Below are 8,981 nucleotides of genomic sequence, written 5' to 3' on the forward strand. Positions count from 1 at the left end.
TTTATGAAACAACATTTCACCACTGGAAAGGCCAAAAGGAAGAAAGACTTAGGGTATTGCTGTCCCAGCTTCTCTGAAATTAGCAGGAGGATTTTATTTGGGTAAACCAAATAAGGATGGATGTGAAATCCTTTTGAAGGACCAGCTGGACTGAAGGTGATAGAAGGTCTAGCTCTGTACAAGGTAATGTTGTGTAATCAAATTTTAGTCCATAGTTCTTTGTCTGGCTTTAAAGTTTGTGTTCTTTTACAAACATTGAGATACCTTCATTTAGCATTAAAGATCTAAAATGAAATTACAATTAAATTATAGTATAAACAACCAACATGATTCCAGTTATTTGTTATTGCACAGTATGGCAACACAGAGCAGGATAAGTGAGATGAAAAAAACAAATTTACTTACCTAGCAGTCTGCTCTGGCAACTTTCTCAAGAAAACATTGAATTCATGTTCTTTGTTATTTTAAATAATGATCAAAATACATCAATTAGTAAAATAAATAAATAAAAACATTTCAAAAAGCTTCCATCTACTCTTTCAATTCATAAGCAATTAAGCTCCTATAAGTATCATTTTAAGATATACAATGTTTGCTTCTGTCTTGTCCTCACCTAAAAGTTTTAAAACTCAAAGAATAAATAACTCTTTAACAAACAAGAAAAACATAAAAATGATATTAGCATACAATCTCAAAAAAAAAAAAAAAAAAAACATGTCTATACAGACAGCTTCTGGACTGGCACTTCTTCATTTTATTGGCTAGATAATTAACTTTTATTATTGCAGTCTACTCCTACTTTAAGCCAGTGGTCACACTGACAAATGTTAGTTCATGGATTATGTGGAATAACCTGTCAGACAGAGAGAGAGAGAGAGAGAGAGAGAGAGAGAGAGAGAGAAATCACATATTGTCATTATAGTTTTAAATTCACAAAAGGTGAGTGCTTAGCCTGTATGGGTCAGCCTGTTCTGTGGGCTGCTCATTAGTCCCTAATCATTACAAATAAAATGTGTTGGCTGTTGTTTGTAGTGGAACCTAAATAATGGCACAGTCCTTGATACTTAGTGAAGTCACTAGCCCTCTACACCCATGCACAAGTCTTCCTGCAGCATGATCCCATGCTCCCATGCACGTGTTCCTGCAGCATGATCCCATGCTCCCATGCATGTGTTCCTGCAGCGTGATCCCATGCTCCCATGCACATGTTCCTGCAATTCAATCCCATGCACATGTGTTCCTGCAGCTTGATCCATGCACATGTTCCTGCAGCATGATCTCATTCACGTGTTCCTGCATAATTCCATGCTCCCATGCACGAATGTTCCTGCAGCATGATCCCATGCACACATGTTCCTGCAGCATAATCCCACGCTCCCATGCACATGTGTTCCTGCAGCATGATCCCATACTCCCATGCACAAGTGCTCTTTCAGCACGATCCCATTCCCAGCATACTTCACCCTCACTTTTGAACTAATCATTTGGCTATCTGATAGGTTTCTACCAGCCCAGTAGTTTGCTAGATTCAGTTCTTCACACCATAAATATGTAACCAAGCTGTTTCTGTTGCACAATTAAATGATGCTATACTAGGTGTAAATCTGCACCCATTGTTTACTGCATCCACTCTACACAGAGCAGATTGTTCCAGTTTTCTAAGGGTAACATGGATTTGAAGACCACTTAATCATAGTGCCATCGCAGAATTAGTTATTGATGTTTGTAAGGTTTCAGGTACATTGTGAAAGTTAGGTCATCTTCCACACTCTTTTGGCACCAATATTAATCCTCCCTTCTCACTAAATTAATAAAGAAATTTAAGAAAGTTTTTTGATCACATGCTTTACCACACTATGAACACAGATGCCATGGTATAAGTAGGATTCACAGCTTTATGGATAAGGAAATCAGAACTGCAGCTCTTCTGAAGCAAATGGAATGCAAACCAGGAATTTCTCTTAGTTTTGGAAACAGTGTACCAATTTGTGGCAGCTTCAGCTGTAAACAGTGTAACCATTTCTGGCAGCCTCAGATGGAAACAGTGTAATCATTCATAGCAGTCTAAGGTGGAATAGTGTAAACATTCATGACAGCGTCATCTGGAAACAGTGTAAGTATTCATTGCCATCTCAACTAGAAACAGGGTAACTAGTCAACAGTCTCAGCTGGGAACAGTAAAAACATTCATGGCAGTCTAAGCGGGAAACAGTGTAACCGTTTGTGGCCTTCTCACTGGAAACAGGGGTAATTATTCATGGCATACTCAGCTGGAAATAGTGTAACCATTCGGGGCAATCTCCACTGGAAACAGTGTTGCCATTTGTGGCAGTCTCAGATGGAAACAGGACAGTCTCAGTGGAGTGTAGTTCAGCAGGAAGATTCATAAAAGCTTGCAGAGAAGAACAGTTGCACGTGGACTAACAAAACGATCATGCAGACTACACACCTCTACTACTATTCTTTCAGTTTTTGTGTTATGCTGATGACCTGGTTCAGTGATTCTCTGACAGCAAGGGTGAAATTGAAAATGTTTTAAAGGTAAATCTTTCGGCCCTAGGAGATGGAGCAGAAGTGATGAATGGAAAAGAAGTCAAAGCAAGGGGGATGCAGCTGCAGACATTTCCCCTACATTTAACCACTACATAACTAGGACATAGCTAGCATGGGTTGGCCTGACAGAGGACTGTGCTTGGGACTCCATTGTTTCACTGAGTTAAAAAAATCATTAAGTGAGCTACAGAAATTATTACTATGGGTGCACCAGGCTGGGAGACATGACCTCCTCACAGCAGTAATATATGAAGATGATTCAAGGCCTTGAGATATCTGTTGCCCCCTTCTCCCAATATCCAAGTATCAAAAACATACCATAAATGTTATCTCCAGAAGAGGTCAGTCAAACAACAAACTAGTTTCTTACTTTCTTCAAAGAATGAAGAGCTGCACATAGGAAATTCAAACCCTTTCTTTCTACATAGGTGCCAGATGAACTGGGATCATAATTACAGGAGTATGGATGCCTTGTTCATGCTCAATTTAGCTAGGAATTACAACTGTTGCAATTGATTCTAATTTTGTATTTTAATGTGTGATTGTGTAGAAATGTAATTTTAATACTGATATATCTATCTATCTATCTATATATATATATATATATATATATATATATATATATATATATATATATATATATATATATATATATATATATATATATATATTATATATTTATATATATATATATATATATATATATATATATATATATATTTGTGTAGGAAGTGGATTTATTTATAGCTAATTTGTATCCATAAAGGATATTTATTTTATTTATTTATTTATTGTTGACCAGATAAGCCCACTATAAAGGTAAAAGTGCTAATATTCTGAGCAAACTTGGAAGTACCTTCTAATTAAGTGCATTTCTCACCATCATGCAGTTTAAAAGAGGAGACTAAAAGAATCAAACCCAGAAATAAGGGATAATCTTGTAAGCAGCTAATTTCTGTCTCTTTATGCTAAGGTGTCAGGCCAACATTCTCAGCCATGTGATATACTTTTATAAAACAGCCTTAGTCTTGGAACCCTAAGAGGCAAAGATCTGACTCATATGCATTTGTAGCAAGTGGAGGCATTTATTACAGACACAGCAGCAAGTCTTATTTTCAGTTTCATTGTACCTTTTCCTGAAATATTTGGGTAGTATTGCCTCCTCAAATTTCTCATTCACCACCTACAGACAGTATAGCTAGCTCTGTATCATACTTTGGAGAATTTATACATCTGCCTTGTGACACAGATTATCAGATCCAGTTGCCCCAAAACATGTAGGGAATGTGCTCCCTCATTGTGGCAAGTATCTATTCTTATATCAGTTATTTAATAAAATGGTAACACACCAGTGTTATTTCTTGATTTGCACAAAAATGCTGGCTGGTGCCAGGGGTGTCAATTAGTTGACTCTAGGGGCATTTACAGTTAGGCAACTCTTATGTTACACCTTGATTCACCTTTGTGAGCAGACACATGACTCCAAATGTGGGATCTTATTTATTTATTTATTTGAATTTGTTTATTGGGGTAGGGCACAGTGCACATTTGTCAGACCCATTCTGGGACTGATCCACTGAAGTTAAAGGTGCATGAACAGTAAAAGGGAAATAAATTAACTGTTGCTGACTTTCATTTCTAGTGCAGAAAGTAGAGATTTAGTACCAGATTACAAATGACAACACATAAAAATGAGGTAATGCTATGATATTTGTAATACATACAATGAAGAATCTGCAGAGAAGCAGTGAAAAGGAGAGAGAGTGAAAAAATGTGTGCTTTTCTCCAGCTTTCTTTTCCCTTTTTTTTGTTAAGAGAAAGAATGTGGAAATAGGGGTGTGAAGGTTATATAATATGCTTCTTTAGGGTACATTTGCATGTCATGATTTAGTGAGATGGCATTTAAGGACTTTTCCAGATTTAGAGCAAGTACTAATATTTTTGATGCCTGGGGGGAGGGCTTTCCACAGTTTAGGGACAAACACAGAGAAGCAATGTTCAGTTTGATGCAGATTTGTAAGCACTGAGAAGTGGGTTCCGGTATGTAGCTTGCCAGACATTTCCCTGTGAGCTACAACGCCGAAACCAGAAGGCTGCAGCACTGCTTTGCCCTGGGAGTATATTGGCTGAAAAGCACAATCACTGTAGCAAGCATATCATGGCGATCCCTAAAGACAGCTACCTGGCTGTATTCTAATGGAGACAGCCACATTAGAAGATTTATCGTTGTGATGTACACAAGCATAAGGAATCTGGACAATGTATAAAAAAAATGGGCGGAAAAAGGCCCAAAATAGGGACAAGTTTAATTATTGCACCTATAAATCTAGACTTTTAGACTTTGTCCAGTTTCCTTACGCTTGTGTACATAGCAATGATAACTCTTCTAGTATGGATGTCTTTGTTAGAATACAGTTGAGTAGCTGTCCTTGGGGATCACCACGATGTGCTTGGTTTCTAGTCCGAGCTTAAAGTTGCAGGAATTGTGCTTTTCCACCCATCCTGCTCTAAGGTGAAGTGGTGCTGCAGCCTTCTGGTTTCTGTGTTATAGCACACAGGGAAATTTCTCACTAGCTACACACCAGAACCCCTGAGAAGCACTGCTCAGTTAGGTATAGATTTGCAAGTACAGAAAAGCATTGTTCAGTTACTTGTAGATTTGTAATCTCAGAGAAGCACTGTTCAGTTACTTGTAGATTTGTAAGTACAGAGAAGCACTATTCATTTAGGTGTAGATATGTAAGTACAGAGAAACACCATTCAGTTAGTTATAGATTTGTAAGCACAGAGGAGCAGTGTTCAGTTAGGGAGCAGTGTTCAGTTAGGTGTAGATATGTAAGCACAGAGGAGCAGTGTTCAGTTAGGTGTAGATATGTAAGCACAGAGAAGTACTGTTCATTTAGGTGTAGATTTGTAAGCACAGAGGAGCAGTGTTCAGTTAGTTATAGATTTGTAAGCAGTGAGATGCACTGTTCAGTTAGGTCTAAATATGTAAGCACAGAGGAGCACTGTTCAGTTAGGTGTAGATTTGTAAGCACAGAGGAGCAGTGTTCAGTTAGGTGTATATATGTAAGCACAGAGGAGTACTGTTCAGTTAGGTGTAGATATGTAAGCACAGAGGAACACTGTTCAGTTAGGAGAGAATGGAGTGAGGGAGCATTTGTCAGAACAGATCTTAATCTATTATTGAGAGTCTGCTAAGGGAAGAATTCTATTTTTAATAGTTTGAGGAGGGGAAATCCATGGCATAAATCACAACTTTTGTTGTATAGGAAGCTATTCGGATTTGGAAAGGGCAGAGTACTTAAAAGAAAGATGCTAGCTTCTGACTGGTAGAGTAGATATACCCAGCAACTCAGTCAAAAATCCATCAGAGGGTCCTGTCACAGTACAGTAATCACATATCTGTAATTTTGCTTTGTATGTAATAATTTTGGAGTTGCATTAATGTGGAGGGAAGAAATAAATCTTTGTCAGAAAAAGAGCAGGAACTAGGCAAAGGACCTCTATAAGTAAAACAACAATATTTTTCAGAAGACCGAAGAGGACCAACTATGGCTTAAACTATAACAGCTTTAATAAAACAAAAAAAGGAGAGAAAGCGCTTTCATGACTTCCCAGTCGCTTCTTCAGACTTGAATACAAAAAGAACAGCATCTAGGCATAGATAGAGAGAGAGATGTGCTTGTTGGGTTACACCCATGAGGCTAATAAAAAAATCAACTAATCACTGCTGGCAAATAAAGAGTTCTCTAGGAGTTTGTTATTGTATAGCTTAGTGAGAATATAGACAACCAGACTAATAATTCTGCTAAGTAAGGAAAATTTAACAAATGGCCATAGCGTCCTTTTTCTTGTTATGTGGTGCAATGCAAATAAACAAAATTACACCATTAATGAGGAACTCACATCTGACCAAAGTAACTAAATAACATGAAACCTTTTACATAGCTTTGTAACTGTTGTTGAACTATTATGTCAAAAAAGCTGCATTTGCTTCTAAAACAATTCAGCAGTCTCTCCTAAAGGAAAAGCAAAACAAAGTATATAAAGGACCTCAGATACAACTTGGAAAACCGGTGGCATATTTGTATATCTTTATCAATCCAGCAAACAAAATATATGAATAGTAAATTAAATAACACCATTATAATATATAACAATATATTATCAAGTAGAAACTAGAATTAAAATTGTACACAATTTAGTCACAAATATAAAGAATTTACTTTCAGCATAGAAACACAGTACACATATCAGATATCAGTAACACACCATGTTTTAATAGTTTCCTTATTTTAATTACACTGTTATAAGCAGAAACATGGTGAATGTGCGGTTTATAGTAGGATGTTTTTGCCTTTATATTTCCCCACTTGGACTTGTCCCTCATTCTTAGACATCAGCAGACATGAGTAACTACAAGGATAATGCACACAATATCATTAAGTCAGATTTAGAGGCAATGGTGATTGTTGCTGCAGGAGTGGAAGACATTCTTAAATACTGTCAGTGAAATACACACATGGTCTGCATTTGACATCAGCACATTACTGTCATAACCATGTGTTGCTTTTATTTTAGAATGAACTTCTGAACCTACCTTTATGTTTAATATTGTCTGCGTTGTTAAATTATTGTTTTTATCTTCTGCATGTAGTTTCTATAAATTTTAACTAAATAAAATATGCCTTTGTGAATTTCCTTAGGTAAAGGCTGTGGATCAGCTCACTTGCCGGTGAAAGAATAAATAAGTAAATAAGAAATTAAATAAACAAAATGAACATCTGAGATTTTTAAAAATGTTATACCTCCATGCACTAAGCTCTTTTCCTGCCTTCCATCTGTGAAATAACAGCTTATACTACAAAGGCCCAAACCTTGTTCTCAGGATGGGTACTAGATGCCCCTGGACCATCTTAAACAGAGATCATAGGTGCTCAGAATAAATGTCTTACCTCTTTGCATCTAGACAGGGATTAGAACTGTCGTAACTTACTGAATAATGTGTAAATGCACCACTGGAACTGTTTATTTCTGTGCAGGTAACTGCAGCAATGACATTTGCCTCTTAACAGTTTGCCTGTCTGTAAGCCTATGCAAAAACATTTTCTCAGGCTTGAAATTACTTTTTACTGTACCCAATGTTGGATTCACTGTAGACTGAATGTCTTACCTAATGCACACTCGCTGAATTTCATTTGTATTTGCCACATGCTTTTCTTAAAATTATTAATTATGCAGGTGCTTATTTGCTCTGTTTTACTTGTATATACTTTTCCCTGAACATCCTGAAACAGCATTGGTTTGCTATGTGGAAAAAAGGTTTATGAAAAGGTGTATTACTTACCAGCTTTGTCATCTGTTTAAAGTTATGCTTTTGTTCTCTACAGTATATGTGGATGTTTTTGTTTACTAGTTTCTCTGTTAAGCTTACTTCACATGGACTGGGATTGACTTTCACTCAATAGCATTCGTAATGATGTCAAAAAAGATGGTCAGTTCTCTGTTTGAGAGCTGGTGAACAGCTCTGATTTTCCAGTTCTAGATAGAATACATTTCTCAGAACAAAACCATTATAGCGTACTTGTCACCATGGTCTCACACTCTTGTTCAGTTTCAGGTGCACAGCATTTTGCTCATTGCACTAGCCCAGTCAATATATAATAATGTTTCCGATTTTATGCTGACACAAACTCACTCTGGTAGTATTTTTGACAGCCTCTGAAGTGTAGGAGCATCTACAGAAAATCATTCCTCAGCTGCTGAATGCACGTTTCTCTCAGAAGTGTCCTGAGTTATGTCATCTCTGTGCCTAGTTTCTAGGCAAAAAGTAATGCTTTTTACTCTTTTCTTTGATGTTTTTATTAAACTAAATCCTCTTATTTGACTGTAGTCAGTCCTGACATTTATAGCAGAGCAGAGGTCATGATCTCAAAGCAGCAAAGCATCCAGTGCTGTGATGTTGATAGAATGAATCCTCAATTTTATATCATAGAAGCTCTCAAGCCAGTCGTGGTGTCTGAACGGTTATCATATTTTCTTCTGTCTATTTTTCAGTGAAATTTTAGCTGTTTTTTTGCTATAAACCTGTACCTGTGCTGATGTTACAGTTATCCAGCACTTGGCAGAAAAGTATGTGCTTCGGGGCTTTAAAAGTCTCTTTTCTCTAGAGTGACTTGGGTGTGGTTTTTAGCAGAAGAACAACTCCTCCATGGTGTCTGACAAGTGCTGATTAGCAGAAATAGTTAACATGACTTGTACAAAGAGCCTGCTTATCTTAGCATGATAAGGGCAATATAGGTGCATTCAGTTCTGTACACTTCTTACAGACTGGACCTAGACATGCGCTGTTTGTTAATATTTTGGGAAAAAGTATTTCAAATGTATTAAACAGAAGATTATGTTAAATGTTTATGGATGAAATT

At 36.9% G+C, this 8,981-nt stretch overlaps 1 long non-coding RNA gene across 1 annotated transcript in view; it reads right to left on the reverse strand.

Annotated features, from left to right (window-relative positions):
* LOC122804148 overlaps window positions 1-8,696 on the reverse strand; it is a 154,084-nt gene extending 145,388 nt beyond the window's left edge. Inside the window, exon 1 of the long non-coding RNA XR_006365190.1 lies at window positions 7,904-8,696. This is a non-coding gene — a long non-coding RNA (uncharacterized LOC122804148). The remainder of the gene's footprint in view (window positions 1-7,903) is intronic.
* Window positions 8,697-8,981: the final 285 nt, after the last annotated feature.

The sequence above is a fragment of the Protopterus annectens genome, chromosome 6.part0 (assembly GCF_019279795.1).
Source record: "Protopterus annectens isolate FY-2018-M chromosome 6.part0, PAN1.0, whole genome shotgun sequence".
NCBI classification, from domain to species: Eukaryota; Metazoa; Chordata; order Ceratodontiformes; family Protopteridae; genus Protopterus; species Protopterus annectens.